General features: G+C 34.7%; 1 long non-coding RNA gene across 1 annotated transcript in view; it reads left to right on the top strand.

Annotated features, from left to right (window-relative positions):
- Positions 1-9,746, top strand: part of LOC122241394 — a 69,918-nt gene extending 60,172 nt beyond the window's left edge. The window contains exon 3 of the long non-coding RNA XR_006221506.1: positions 9,578-9,746. This is a non-coding gene — a long non-coding RNA (uncharacterized LOC122241394). The remainder of the gene's footprint in view (positions 1-9,577) is intronic.
- The last annotated feature ends 6,490 nt before the right edge of the window (positions 9,747-16,236 follow it).

Raw genomic sequence — 16,236 nt, 5'->3', positions numbered from 1 at the left:
GGTCAAACTTAGAAGGTTCATGTTATTCAAGGTTAGAGGTGAGATAATTATCTAGGATGGCGCATTGAAAAACAAGTGTGGCTGGAAGTGCAGCAGGATGGGGAGCGCTCTTTAGCTACATTACCAAAGTCCCTGGAGAAATCAAGCAATCCAGTAGCCTCATCTAATATAATTGCAGCTCTGAAGTGTCTGCCCAGAAGAGTTTTATTCCCACACTCACAGGGTGTGCCCTCTTGGAACTGAATATATGAAAGCAAATGGTAGAAATAGCACCAGGAATCCCTTTCACAAAAATTTTTATGGTAACAAGGAAGATATGAAAAATAGAAGTGTTACTACAATCTCAGATTTAAACTCCTGACTGCAATCAGATTATCAGTACTATTTCAGAGATTAAAAGCAAAACATTTCAAATATTTTATGTAATAGAAGATACGCAGATAATTAGTTATTGTGTGAGCAATGTATAAATGAATTCTCATATGAAAACAAGTTACTTGTAGATAAAAAGAGTAAGCTACTAGAAGAGCTGTATAAAGGTTTCAAGTTTTTCTAGACGAAAGTCATTAAAAACAAGATTGAACTTTTAAACAGTTCCATGTGACTTATCAAAAAAATAATAGCCAACATTTATTGAGCATTTACAAAAATCCCAGGTTGGTTATATAGTTTCAATAAAAATATATAAAGCAAGTGAAAACACATAGTTTATAAAAGAGCAAAGCAGGAAATTTCTATTGGAAAAGTCTGTGAAGTAAGAGCCACTTACATTCTGATCCCAGCTATGTCACTTAAAAGTCTACCTCCCAACTTAGGCTACAAAGCATATTTTTCTCTCCACTTTTTGCCATTTAAAATGAACTAAATATTATTGTATAATTTTAATGCAAAATTCACATTCAATAAACAAATTACAATGCCCTAGTAGATACTTGTTTTGAAACCCCAGCTAAATAATGTTCAAACTAATAAATGGATCATTTATGGATGGTGATAGGAGGTCTGAGCTCTCATTTTATCACTCCCACTTCTTATCATCCCATTTTTGCCATTTTATTCCACATAGCTTAAAGTACTTAGACAAGAAAAGCAAATATGCTAAAACTATTCAGTTGTTTGAAAATTAGAAGTCTCATAAAGATTTAAGAATATCTTTTTGAATTTCATAGGTTTACTATCAGGAAGAAATATTTATTTTCTAAACTGGGTTCTTCTATCTTATCTTAGCTGGTGGTGCCATCATTAACCCACTTAATCAAACAAACTAGTATCACAAAGGAATCATCAACTCCTCCCTCTCCATTATACCTCACAACCAAGTGGTCATCACCTTGTCATTTTTTTATTCTAATTCTTAAATAGGTTATTATTCTTGTTATTCCCACTGCCTTAGTTAATGTCTTTACCATATCTCAATTGTATTACAGCAGTAGCAGCCCCACAGTGAATTCTCTTTCTCTGAGTAGATCTGCCTTACACAGCTACCACAATCATTCATCTAAAACACAAGTCTGACCCACTCAAATCCCTGATTAAACTAATGTGGATAACTTCCCATTGTCGACAGGATAAATTACAACCTCTTGAGTATGCCACTAAGGCCTTCATGACCTTATTCCAGACTGACTCTCCATGACGAATGATGGAATCCACAGCACCCAGAAAAATTTCTGACAAATGATAAACATCACTTAATATTAAGCAAATAATCATCGGTTAATTAATAGTGCCGACTAAATAGATACAGAAATGAATAACTGTTGGTCTCATTTCCACTAGCCCCTATTTAGCAATTTGTCCTCCTTTGATAGCAACATAAAAGGGCATCTAATTCCCCATGCAATCCAGGCTGTTCTACCCTGTGGTTTCTTCTCCTTTGTCTGGTTACTTCCCAATCCTCCTTTAACAGGCCACTGGAACACTGGCTGCTCCTAGAAACTTTCCCTAAATCTTCCTCCCTTCATATGGGCTCCCAAAATATAGTGTGAGAAACCTTTAGAATTGAACTGCAGAGTACAAGATGTTATATATAAATTGCGTTCCTATTATTAGCACTTGCCTCATACCGAGCACACAAAAGATGCCTAGCAGATGTTAGGTAATAAATGAATGAGTAAATCTAATCCAGTATGTGCCTAATCTAATATACATATATATACATATATATGAATATAACTTCTTCAGTGTTGGAAAGTAGCTAAAATGCAAAAAAAAAAAATCTGTTTCTTTATAAAGTTGCAGCATTTAGGGGCGCCTGGGTAGCTCAGCCGGCTGAGCGTCTGACTTCGGCACAGGTCATGATCTCGTGGTTCGTGAGTTCAAGACCTGTTTCAGGCTCTGTGCTGACAGCTCAGAGCCTGGAGCCTGCTTCAGATTCTGTGTCTCCCTCTCTCTGCCCCTTCCCTGCTCATGCCCTGTCTCTCCCTGTCTCTCAAAAATAAATAAACATAAAAAAATTTTTTTTATAAAGTTGCAGCATTCCACAAAATATAATCAAATACATAAACTCTGATTTAACATCTTCAAAAACAGTTCTCAAGGCTTTGATTTATCACAATAGATGTGAATCAAAAGTTCACCATCTCCATTTTGGTCAGTATTCTCTGAACAATCTATCTACAAGGTACTTACATCAATTAAAAAGAGAAAATTATTTTTAAAATGCTATAAAATAAAGGCAATACATTAAATTATTATTGCTATTAGATCTTTCATATGTATTTCATGTATTAAATATGTGAACGTGGGGGGGCCTGGGTGGTTCAGTCGGTTAAGTGTCCAACTTCGGCTCAGGTCATGATTTCGTGGTTCGTGGGTTCAAGCCCCACGTTGGGCTCTGTGCTGACAGCTTGGAGCCTGGAGCCTGCTTGGGATTCTGTGTCTCCTTCTCTCTCTCCCTCTCCCCTGCTCGCTCTACCTCTCAAAAATAAATAAACATTAAAAAAATTTAAAAATAAAAAAAGTATATGAATGTGATCTTTATTTGGCCACTCTGCCAAGATTATTCTAGTTGCTAACTACTGATTAACCTAGATACATGTATTCTATGTATTCTAAGATATACATAGAGTATTAATAAATTGATTCAAGTTTAGAATAATAATGAAGCTTCTTAATTTTGTAGCAAGCTGATAATGTTTGAAATGTCTGTATACATACAAACTTACAAACACACAATAGTGATAGGCATAGAAATCACAGACCTCATAGGGTATTTCCATATGTAAAAGAATGCATTATTTTTCTAGTAAATCTAAACTTAATATGAATTTCTTTCATAAGTAATCATCAAACATAATATTAGTAAGGGAATTTTATATATATTTAATAGACGTATATTTATGCAATAGAAAACTGAAGAGCGTAAGTGCATTTTAATATTGTATGCCCACAATACCTTGACCTCACCTGTATCATAAACTTACTGTGTTGTATATTAATTATGTATTTATGTGTCTGTCTCCTTAGCTAAATTACAACTCCTTTGAGAGCATGAACTGGGTCAAAATAATTTTTTATTAAATTTTTAATTTTAATTCCAATATAGTTAACATACAGTGTTATATTAGTTTCGGGTGTACAATATAGTGACTCAACAGTTCTCTACATTACTCAGTGCTCATCATGATAAATGTACTGTTTAATCCTCTTCACCTATTTCACCCATCCCCCCACCCACTTCCCCTCTGGTAACCATCAGCTTGTTCTGTATAGTTAAGGGTCTGTTTCTTGGTTTGTCTCTTTCTCTTTTTTTTTCTTTTGTTCATGTTTTCTTTTGTTTTGTTTCTTAAATTCAACATATGAGTGAAATCATATGGTATTTGTCTTTCACTGACTTACTTCGCTTAGCATTATACTCTCTAACTCCATCCACGTTGTTGCAAATGGCAAGAATTCATTCTTCTTTGTGGCTGAGTAATATTCAATACAATATATATGTACCACATCTTCTTATTCATTCACCTATTGATGGACACTTGAGCTGCTTCCATAATGTAGGTATTATAAATGATGCTAAAATAAACATAGGGGTTCATGTATCCCTTTTTGTTTTTATTGAGTAAATACCAAGGAATGCAATTACTGCATTGTAGGGTAGTTCTATTTTTGTCAAAATCATTTTTGAATCCCCAGTGCTTAATATATGACTGCAAGAGAGTGTAACTCACTGAAAAATATCAAGGCTAGCATTTAGTAAGTTTGTTAAATTACACAGTATTGTATCTATGAGAACCCAAAGAAGGAATACAGTTTGCTCTCAATATTATAAATAGTTGTGCTTTTCTAAAGAAATTGGATTATTTTTATCTTACAAGGAATGAAATTTATGTGTTTCCTTCTTTCCCATTAGCTGTTAGAAAATAAAAAAAAAAAAAAACAATACTCTCCAATAAAAAATGCATAGAATGTCAGGACATTTATTTTGTATTAAATACTCAATTCCTCTTTCTATCTTATTTTTTACTTCATTATTTCTACTTTCTTCATCTCCTCTACTAATTTCAAACCACTTTCCCTTCCTCCATTACTTACATTTATAGAAATCTCCATAAGTCCATTTTAAAACAAAGTGGATTAAAATGATTAAGCAAATGGCAGATGTTCAACAAATATCTTTTCAATAATTAAAGAATGGAATACATTGTTGAATTTAAACTTAAATTGAATTTACACGTATACTTTTCTTTTTAAAAATCTCTTGCCTTACATTAGGTAAATTCTTATGTGTTCTTTAATTTTCTATTACCAATACATGTTCAATAACAAAAAGTTATAGATAATACACAACAAACAGGAAGTGCTAGAACTACTCTGCATAGGTATTCTGTTCTACATTTGTAAAATAGCACATGTAATGAAACTTTTTCCATAAGATAATTCTAATATGCAATTCACTAAATAATAAAATGAGTTTAGATTTGTGCTATTAAAATAAAAGTATAGCTTGTAAAATAAGCATAATCTAAATGCTTTGTGGTTATGGTTTTAAAGTCATTTCTTTTGAATTTTACTTACAAATGACCCTTAGTATTCATACTCTCATCATTTTAAGCCATGTGACAAAAAAACAACTGTGGGAAACTTTAGGAGTAGTGGGTGGAGCGGGGAAGCACTGGGTTTCTTTAGGATTCCCAGAAGTTTGCGTGGAGTCAGCTCGCACTTGTAATAGCTAAGGCATTAAAAACAATAACAAGTGCTTCTTTTGCAGTTCATAAAGTTTAAAGATGAAAAGTAGGCAGCAAAATTCTTCAGATGGATTTAACTAGAAATGACTTGTAGCCAAGCCCCACATTTTTATTGAATAATTTCCATGGGTATTTCAAAGAACAAAATTTCTAGGTCAGTTAGCATCTATATATTTAACCAAAAATAAAAAAGGATTAATGTATTAAGCTACATAATTTACTTCATAGTAGTAAATGTCTTGCTCCCTGTATGTCATTCTTGTGAAAATTTCAAATTGAGGAAAAATTTGGATTTTTAAATTCAATTTTTAAATTCAATTCAAATTAAAATACATTATAGCTTATATTAAGCCTAAGAAAATATGTTGTGGTATCAGTTTATCATAATGTCTGTCCTATATTTATGAGGCAAATTACACACATGACCCTGATTCAATACTAAGTTTGGGGAGTTCTTTCCTTAAATAACCAGCAGATACTTAGGTACTTTTATATGAAGTGGTAAGAAGCAATCTTCAGGGGAAATTATATTCATTCTATCAACGAATATAAGACAAGAAGCCATGTGATCTTTTGGAGACCTAAACTCTAAAGAGGAAGTTGTGGAAATTTTTACTTCTTAAGAACTTTTTCAAAGGTCAGCAATGTTGCACTTTCAGTAGAAGACATCTTAAACTTTTACTCTAAAAACTACCGAATAATCTGTGTAATTATCAAGGTACCTTAAATGATTGAGTGCACTTTAGCCCATAGCTTTTTAAAGAAACTGACAAAACCAGAAAAAAAGAAAACAGCAAATTGTCATAGGTTACAGACATTCTAGGAAAGGAATTTCAGATTTTGCTCTAAAAGGTCTTCTACTTTTGCAACATATTTCATCATTGTGTTGCATCATTATCACTGAAACACCACTTTGTTTGCAATCATTTAAATGTTGAAAACATGATGGCTGACTCAGGCATATTAGTCAAATAGTGTTTAAAAAATTACATTCAGGCCTTTTCAACTGTTTGAAAATGATCCTTTATTAAACATAAAGATTCTAATATTTTTATGAGTTCAGATTTTATTATTTGAATACAATGTCATATCAGGTCAAAATTAAGAGGTGACTGAAAAATTCTTAGACTGATTAGGGAAAAAAGAAATCATTTTATCATTAGAACACGAGGGGATTCTCTTCATACAACTTATCCTGAAAAAGTTTGAAAATATGTAATTTTTAGCAGTGTTCTTACTCCCTCTTGTGACCAGTAAATGAAATGTAAATGCTGCATAAAAGTTTCAATGGGGCTTTTAATAAAATTCCCCAAACTTAGCTAGATTATACATGTTCTTTAGAATTTATTTAATATCAAATACATTGCATATCTAAAAATAATTAATTGAAAGCAAAATTCATCATGACTAAGTGACAATATCAAAAATTTATTTTTCGGGTGCTTTCTCTTATTTCAAGATGCGTATTTTTAAATGTCTAAATTTCTTGGTAAATAAAACTAAATTAGACTAGAAGATAAAAGGCAGCAAGATTCTCTAGATGGATTTAACTAGAAATGACTTGTAGCCACAGCCCACGTTTTAATGGAATAGCTTCCACAGATATTTGTACTTTGATATGGCCAAAGGGAGGTGGCAGGAATAAACGATTGTTGTCTTAAAAACATCCAACGGCCTGGACTCACAGAAAATGCTCCAGTATGCAGAGACCTGGAGCCTCAACATAACTGTTTCCTTTTAGGTCCGCAGAGGCAGACAAGCCTGTTAAAACTGCCCTAATTAAAATAAAAAGAAATTGAAGCTCACCTTAGATTCACTCTTCTCTGTTCAACAGCACTGCCCTTGCCTCACCACTGAGCTTTTATCTCCCTCTTTTCCATGAATCCAATGTCCTCTAGGGGCCTAGGATGAACCTGTATGCTTACACTGCCCCTTAGTCAAATGTCCTGTATTCCACACTTATCACACCATCCCTCACACATGTCAGAAGTTCATATGGCACCCTATTCATTCCTTTCATGACTGATTTTTACTATTCTATTACCTTACAGATGAATACACAAATAGAAACTAAAATGTAAATGTTTGCCTTTCACATCATATATTTGCATTTAACACGGGATTCCTGGTGACATGATCCTTTAACCCAAAATAATATAGCATTTTAGGCACCATTATAAAAGAAGTAAAAGTATTGAGCACCTACTTTAGCAGGTACTGTGTTGGCATTTTATATGATATCCCTGTGATTCTGGTTTAATTATCTTCAATTTATAGATGAAAAAACCAAGACTTACGAAGTAACTCACCTAGGGTGCCTGGGTGGTTCTGTTGGTTAAGCATCCGACTCCTGTTTTCGGCTCAGGTCGTGATCCGTGGTTTCACAAGTTCAAGCCCTGTGTCAGGCTCTGTGCTGGCAGCATGAAGCCTGCTCGGGATTCTCTCTCTCCCTGTCTCTCTTCCCCTCCCCTGCTCACACTGTTTCAGTCTCTTTCAAAATAAATAAGCTTACTAAAAAAATTTTTAAAGAAGTAACTCACCCAAAGTTACGTGGTTAATAATGGATCCAAGTTGCACAGCAGGTTGTCTAGCTCCAAAGTCTGTGTTGCTTACCTTTAGCAAATAATGACATATTTTTGGCCCCAAAGATTTTTTAGGTGATTTTTCAGACCTCAAATAAAGGTTATTGTCTTCTCCATCTGTTTAGTGATATTCTGGTGTGTTGTGAATCATGCTCAGTGCATCAAATATGGAAAAAGTTCTCAAAACTAAACATATGAATATGAGATCACTAAACTAATTTTCACTCAAGTCCCAGGATTTCCATTATTATTATTTATAGTCCTCTATTGGGTATTTTATTGCATTATGAAATTCTGTGGAGTCCTAGTTGAATTTTATTATACATCATTAAAAGCATTTGAACATTCGCTTAAAGTTATCCACCAGTGATTTATTGAAATATTTTATGATTGAAACCCATTACATATTATACTATGTTATGTCATAGTAAAACCTATGATAATGGTGAACGTGATAATCATGGACTCTGCTGTTATAGTTTAGTGGGGAATACTTACAAGACCACTTTCAAAGCATGGAATAATTGCCGTGATGGAGGCAGAAGAGCAAAGAAGAATGAAACAAAGAAGAGGAGCCAAAAGTCCCAGACAAAATTAGAGAATAGCTTCCCAGAGAAAATGATGCCAGACTTAGCAAATAAAAGAAGGGAGGAAACAATGTTTCAGACAGAGGGAACAGCACTGAGAAGTAGGCAAATATTTAAGATATGTAAACAACAGAATTTTGTGAGATGTTTGCTATGAAGCAACAGAGAAAGCTGGAGGGCAGATTGTGGAGGATCTTCAAATTCAGAAATTAGAACTTTATCCTGAGGGCAACCCTGATAAGCAAGCAAAGGAGAGACACAATCTGCTAGGCATTGAGACATAATCACTCTGAAGAACTGCTTGGAAAAAGGCCAGAGTGGAGGGAGACCTAGTGGAGACTGTTTCAACAATCAAGAAGAGAATAAGGGGTGCTTGACCTAAGGTCAGAGCTATAGCAATACTAAGAAAGGGACCAATTGTAAAATATATAAGTCACAGAATTTTTGATATATTTGATATATAAAGGGAGAAAAAAAGGAGGATTGAGAGATGTTCATATTTCTGCCAATTGAATGAATATCACGTTTGTGAGCTACAAAACAATAAAGTTTAGCTGAAGGAAGAAAAAATGAGAACTTTTGATATTTCAGTAGAAAGGAAGTTTGAATTCTTAAATTCTCAGATAACTTTGAGTCTGAGAAAAGTGAAGCGTATTTTGAACAAGTATTGTGGAGAATGGAAACATGAAATGGCTGGCAAAATAAGGCAGACTTGTCTGGCATCCCTGAGAACCGCAGTGCAACTGACAAGAAAGACAGTGCTGGTAACATCCTGACCTATGATGTGATTTTCACCATCAGGGTGGCCTGGAGTGGACCATTGGGTTGATGCAGGATTGATGCTGTGCTAGGGAATGAAACAAAACATCGGTGGGGCAAGGAAGGCAGGTAATGTGGATTGGGGACAGCTGAGGAGTCAATGTTTCAAAAACAGGTGTAGTAGAATAACTGAATGGAAAAGTTAAAACTGTGGTTCTCAACTGTGGTGGCATATTGGTGCCACCTGGTGAGCTTGAAAACCTCATCTTTTGATCACAACTCTAGAGATTACAGAAATTCTAATTTAATTAATCCAAAATGTGGCCTAGGCTGGGCATCAGGATTTCAAAAGTTTCTCCAGGTAACACTAATGTGCAGCCAAAGTTGAGAACCATAGAGCTGAGAGGATTTAAGATTGAGAACTGTTTATTGTTGTTGTTGTTTTTACTTTAACATGTGAAAGGGGAAGAAGTAATGAGTGATAAAAAGGTCCAGGATATGGCTGAGGGAACACTTGTCTGAAGTGCTGTGGAAGTAAAAGTCACCAAAGATGTAAAATTCAAGGACCTGAGCAGAGAATCAGATGGGTTATCCACATGGACACTGTCACCCCAGGAAATGGCAGATCTTGGAGCAGCAAAGGTTGTGAGTCAAATGCTTAATTTAAATTATTTTTAGACTTATAAGACAAGTAGAAACCAGGTGTTGAGGATTCACATTACAAATTATATAACTCCTGAAATGAACCTAAATATTATTATATATGTATTTATAAAATATGTTTACATATTTTACATAGTTTACATTTTTATGCATAAAATATAAAATAACTTAATCTGTAACACTAAACCTGTGGAATTAATGAAATAAATTCAGATGACTTCATTGACTTTTCCAGAAGGGGAAAAGATATTGTATTTACATCAGTGTATTGTATCAGTAACCTATAAAACATAGTATATCAGGGTGCCTGGGTGGCTCAGTAGGTTAGTATCCGATTTTGGCTCAGGTCATGATCTCACAGTTCATGAGTTTGAGCCCTGCATCCATCAGGCTCTCCCCTCTCAGTGCAGAGCCCACTTTGGATCCTCTGTCTCCCTCTCTCTCTGCCCTCCGCTGGAGCTCACGCATGCTCTTTCTCTCTTTCAAAAATAAATAATCGTTTAAAGAACAAAAGGGGGGGGCACCTGGGTGGCTCAGTCGGTTAAATGTCCGACTTTGGCTCAGGTCATGATCTTGCGGTTTGTGAGTTCCAGCCCGGCATCGGGCTCGGTGCTGACAAGCTCAGAGCCTGGAGCTTGCTTCAGACTCTGTGTCTTCCTCTCTGCCCCTCCCCAGCTCATGCTCTGTCTCTGTCTCTCTCTCTAAAATAAATAAACATTTAAAAACATTTTTTTAAAGAAAAAACAGTTTTCAGTATAAGCAAATGTCCTTCTATGAGTCTGAATTTTAAAATGAATGAATATGCCTACCCTTTTTTTCAGTGCTTATATTCACCTAAGAAGAAACTATGCCTCTTCCCTAATGTATACTTATCTCAAATCACTTTTAAGGTTACCAGCAGGAAGGCAGATAATTCTAGCAATTTTACCTGATTCTAAAATATATCCTAGTTTCCTCTGGTTGTTCCAAAGGAGAAAAAAGAGTATAAAACACTAGATATTATTTGACAGTGTTACAATAGCAACTTCTCATAGACTAGGCAGTTCTTTACAGGACCATCCGATTCAGCAAGACTATCATAATAAGTTCCTCTAGACGTTTCAGTAAATTCCTTTGGTTGTGGTTCAAGACTGATTCATCTTATACCAATATATCTATGTCATTGAATAATTTTGGAATTTTATCTTTAAATTTTAAGCAATGTACCTTTTTCAAATATAGTAGATATATAATGTCTGCTTTGTTTTCTACACAACACATATTTGTTTTCTGACATAACATGAACATTTTCCCCTCTTTTCAGAAGTTTTTGGCAGTTTTGTCAATTCTAATATATTTATATATTCACTGATAGCCTGCAGACTTGACTGACTAGAAACATATTTCTGGCAATTGGAGAATCTAATTTCCCAACTATGTTTTCACTGTATAAATATAGTTATTAAGAACTAAATCAATACGGGAGTGGTTGTGGGAGAGGGGATGGGCTAAATGGGTAAGGGGCACTAAGGAATCTTCTCCTGAAATCATTGTTGCACTATATGCTAACTAATTTGGATGTAAATTTAAAAAAATAAAAAATAAAACAAGTTAATAAAAAAAACAAGTTAATAATAAACAAACAAACAAAAAAACTAACTCAATATGAATCTTCCCCTGTAGTGGTCAAATGTAACTTTTGTTCTTATATTCACTGTTAATTGCAATGTCATTTAAAGAAGCTAGAAAAAGACTTGATTATAACTCGAATAAATGTATTTTTAAAAATATAAAGGGGCACCTGGGTGGCTCAGTCGGTTAAGCATCCTACTCTTGATTTTGGCTCAGGTCATGATCTCATGGTTCGTGGGTTTGAGCCCCGCATCAGGCTCTGCGTTAACAGTGTGGAACCTACTTGGGATTCTCCCTCTCTCTCTCTCTGTCCCTCCCCTGCTCATGTGTGCTCATGTGTGCACACATGAGGAAAAAAAAGGAAAAAAATGTTAAATCATGAAAAGTATATCAGTAATATAACCAGAAAGACAAATGCTAGCACTGGCCTACTTAAGTTGTGTTGAGTAGAATTTATTTCTATTGTAGAAATGCCTCTAAATCCTCAGATCAAATATGTCACTTATTCTGATTTCATGTGCACCAAGTGTATCTCTGGTTATATTGCAGAAAAAAACATTCTGGCTAGAGGTTAGGAGTGTTGGGTTATGTTGACTGTTATATTTCTTATTGTTAAATAACACACTGGCTTTCTGATTTATATATTTCAGTCTCTTGTGAGTTTAGTCAGTGTGAGTCATCCAACACATCTCACTCATTTTAGGGTATTGACAAGATTGAGTCTTTGAAACTCGTAAGATGGACCAGAGTGAAATCAGCAATGTTGTAATTCTACTTTGTATGACTTTTTGACCTCTTGAAATTTGACCAGCTGGCTTCCCCAAACTCAACACTTCCAAGCCTCCACAATGGAGTTCTTTGTTTACAGGAAGAGATTAGCTGTAACACAAATAATAGATAAGCTTTCATCTGTCAATCAAGGTGTTTCCACCTTTAAATCAAGACTTTCTCCTCCCATGATTCATTTACATAGGAAAAACTCAGAAGACATTACCATAACTACAGATTGATTTTTTTTATTATAGCAATGTCTTTACAATAAACAAATACTGTGCTTTCTAAAAGTGAAAGCATTTCAATCATAATGAAAAAAGGGAAAGACAATATAGTTTACTTGAATCAAAGTTTTTAAGATGCTTTAATGCTGTTATACCATATACCCAGGAATGGACAAATTCTGCACTGCGCAGCATCCTTCCTCCTGTGGTTGGGAGGCAGAGGGAGAGGGGAATCAACACAAGGACCAAGGGAGAATGAAAATCAAAGCATACTTTATTCATATCAGAGCAAGCATGGGATCACTGTGCTCTGCTCAAAAGGTCAAGAATAAGACTGACGAAAAGGCATGAACAGTCTACTTTTCCTTACCATGATCTTCATCTTCTATTCCCTCCACTCACAGAAACAAACCTGAATATAAATTTGGGACCTCAACCACTTTCTGGATAGCTGTATTGATAAAGAAAGTTGAGAAAAGAAGGAATTTTCCCTGGATACAATCACTGTATGACTATAAAATGGAAAACCAGAGAGAACAGAGTCTCACTTAGTGCCTTTTAAAGTACAAGGATCCTTCCTACTTGATCATGGCCAATCCAAGTGTGAAAGTGAAGACTGGTCAAAGGTAGAGGCAGCGTTGACACAGAGTGAGTAAGCCAAAAATTCCCCTAAGGCTGTAGTGTAAAGAGGAAAACCATAGACTTTGGAATCAGATAAATCTGAATTAATTATCAGCTCATCCCTAATTAGCTACAGGGCTTCTATATGATCCTTAATTTCTAATTTTTGAAATGTGGATAGTAATTTTTACTAGGGATATTAGGAAGATTAAACAAATGACTAAAAATCGTTACTGGCACAGAGTAGGCACTCAATAAATGATGGCTATCATTATAAATATTATGGAAAATTTATTTGTGGACCATATGTACTTTGTTTAAAAGAGAGTTTATCTATGGGCACCTGGTGGGTTGGTCGGTTAAGCATCCAACTCTTGACTTCTGCTTAGGTCATGATCTCATGGTTTGTGGGTTCAAGCCCCACAGCAGGCTCTGCACTAATGGGGCAGAGTCTACTTGGGATACTCTCTCTCTGCCCCTCCCCAACCCCCCCAAATAAATAAATAAACTTTAAAAAAATAAAGAGGGTTTATCTAAAATATAAAGAGCTAGATCCCTGCAATTTGTTACATTTGGTAATCATTTATTCAGCATTTTCATCTATAGTAAAAAGAGCTTTAAAATATTTCACTTAAGAATAATTTTATTTCTATGACTTACTATCAAAATTATCTAAACTAATAAGGCCTTCATTTCTATTTATCTAAGGAATGACTTGTTCTCTCACATACATCCATTCCTATCAATACTTAAGTGTTTCTAAGAACATTCATTTCAGATCAACCTACATAATACTAAATGTCTAGTCAATGTACATTTGTTTAGATACATGTTCTTAGCCTTAGTGACTAGATCATTTATTTCTTTGTCAAGGTAATATATATCTAGCTTTTTTTTTTTCATTTTCTGAAAATTAATTTTATTCAACATCTTCATCCCCTGGGATTTAGAGTCATGCCAAAGGTTGCAAAGCATCAGATTATTTCATCATGGAATTGTGAAATGAAAAATTGTTCTGCCAGAGGTTCTTGGTAGACAGTAAATGTTGAAATCCAATACTCCCTTACTAATGTATGTACTTAGAAGCTTGTTTTTAATACAGCAGTACAGAAGTTTACTATGTGGTTAAACTTGAGTAAATATTAATTCACATTTAAGTTTTACCTAACTTCCATTCTTCTTTTTTTAATTTGTTTTATTGATATATAATTGACATATAACATTGCATAAGTTACGTAATACAACATATTAATTTGATACATCTATGTATAGCAATATGATTACCACCATAGCATTAGGTAATACTTCCATCACGTCATATGAATATCATTTCTTTTTTGTGACAAGAATAATTAAGATCTAGTCTCTCAACAGATTTGAAGCTTATAATATAGTATCGTTGTCTATGATCACTATATTGTTCATTAGATCTCTAGGGCTTATTTATCTACTAGTTGAAAGTTTGTATCCTTAAACAACACATCCCAATGTCCCCACCTTCAGGATCTGGTAACCACCATTCTACTATTTTTATGAGTTTGAATTTTTTTTTAATTTTTTAAATGTTTATTTTTGAGACAGAGAGAGAGACAGAGTGTGAGCAGGGGAGGGGCAGACAGAGAGGGAGACAGAATCTGAAGCAGGCTCCAGGCTCTGAGCTGTCAGCACAGAGCCTGACACAGGGCTCAAACCCGCAAACCATGAGATCATGATCTGACTTCATGTTGGACGCTCAACTGACTGAGCCACCCAGGTGCCCCAATGAATTTGGATTTTTTAAATTCCACATATAAGTAATATCACAGAGTTTTCATCTTTCTCTATCTGACTTACTTCACTTAGCATAATGTCCTGAAGATCCATCCATGTTGTCACAAATCCTTCTTTCTTGTGTTTGAATAATATTCCATGGATACATATACCACATCTTTATCCATTCATCTATTGACAGACACTTAAGTTGTTTCTGCATCTTGGCTTTTGCAAAAACTGCTGCAATAAATGTGGAAGTACATATACCTCTCAAATATCCTTTGTTTAAAAATTTCCTTTAGCTATATACCCAAAACTGGCATTGCTAGATAATATAGTGATTCTATTTTTTATTTTCTGAGGTATCTCCATTCTGTTCTCCATAGTGGCTACACCAATTCACATCCACACCAACAGTTTACAAGTGTTCTTTTTTCCATATCTTCACCAAGTCTTACCTTCTCCATGGTTGCCATTCTAAAAGGTATAAGGTAATAGCTTATTGTGATTTTGATTTGTATTTCCCTAATGACTGGAATGTTGAACATCTTTTCATATACCTTTTGGCCATTTGGACAAGTTATATGAGTTCTTTATGTATATTAGATATTAACTCCTTCTCCAAGACATGGTTTCAAATATTTTGTCCCCTTCCACAGATTATATTTTTATTTTGTGAATGTATCTTTTTCTGTGTTTTTTTTTTTTAGTTTCATGTAGTCCCATTTGTTCATTTTTGCTTTTGTTGTCTTATTTTATTTTATTTTTAAGTTTATTTATTTTGAGAGAGAGAGAGAGAGAGAGAGAACAAGTGGGGAGGGATAGAGAGAGTGGGGGACAGAGGATCCAGAGTGGGCTCTGTGCTGAGAGCAGAGAGCCCAATGTGGGGCTCGAACTCACAAACCGTGAGATCATGACCTGAGCCAAAGTCAGACACTTAACCAACTGAGCCACCCAGGCGCCCATTTTGTTGTCATATTTTAAAAAATCATTGCCTAGACCAACATCAAGGAGCTTCTTCCATAAGTTTTCTTCTAAGAGTTTTATAGTATCAAGTCTTAAATTTAAGTCTTTATAACCCATTCTGAGTTAATTTTTAGTGAGTGGTGTCAGACAGGCTCAATCTCATTTTTCTGCATGTATTTATCCAGTTTTCCCAGCACTGTTTGTTGAAGAGACCATCCTTTCCCCATTTAATTGTCTTGTCTCCCTTGTGAAATGTTACTTTGGGGGGACGAAAGAGGTTGCTTCTGGATTCTCTAGTCTGTTCTATTAATCTATGTGCTTATTTTTATGCCAGTACCATACTATTTTAATTACTATAGTATAGTTTGAAATCAAGAAGTGTGATGCCTCACACTTTGTTATTCTTACTCATATGATTTCTTTGGCTATTCAGGGGATTTTGTAGTTCTATACAAATTTTGGGAGTATTTGCTCTATTTCTGTGAAAAAAATGTCATTGAAATTTTGACAG

The sequence above is a fragment of the Panthera tigris genome, chromosome C1, assembly GCF_018350195.1.
Source record: "Panthera tigris isolate Pti1 chromosome C1, P.tigris_Pti1_mat1.1, whole genome shotgun sequence".
NCBI lineage: Eukaryota > Metazoa > Chordata > Mammalia > Carnivora > Felidae > Panthera > Panthera tigris.
Note: the sequence above shows the minus strand (reverse complement) of the source record. Positions and strands in the feature narration are given on the sequence as shown.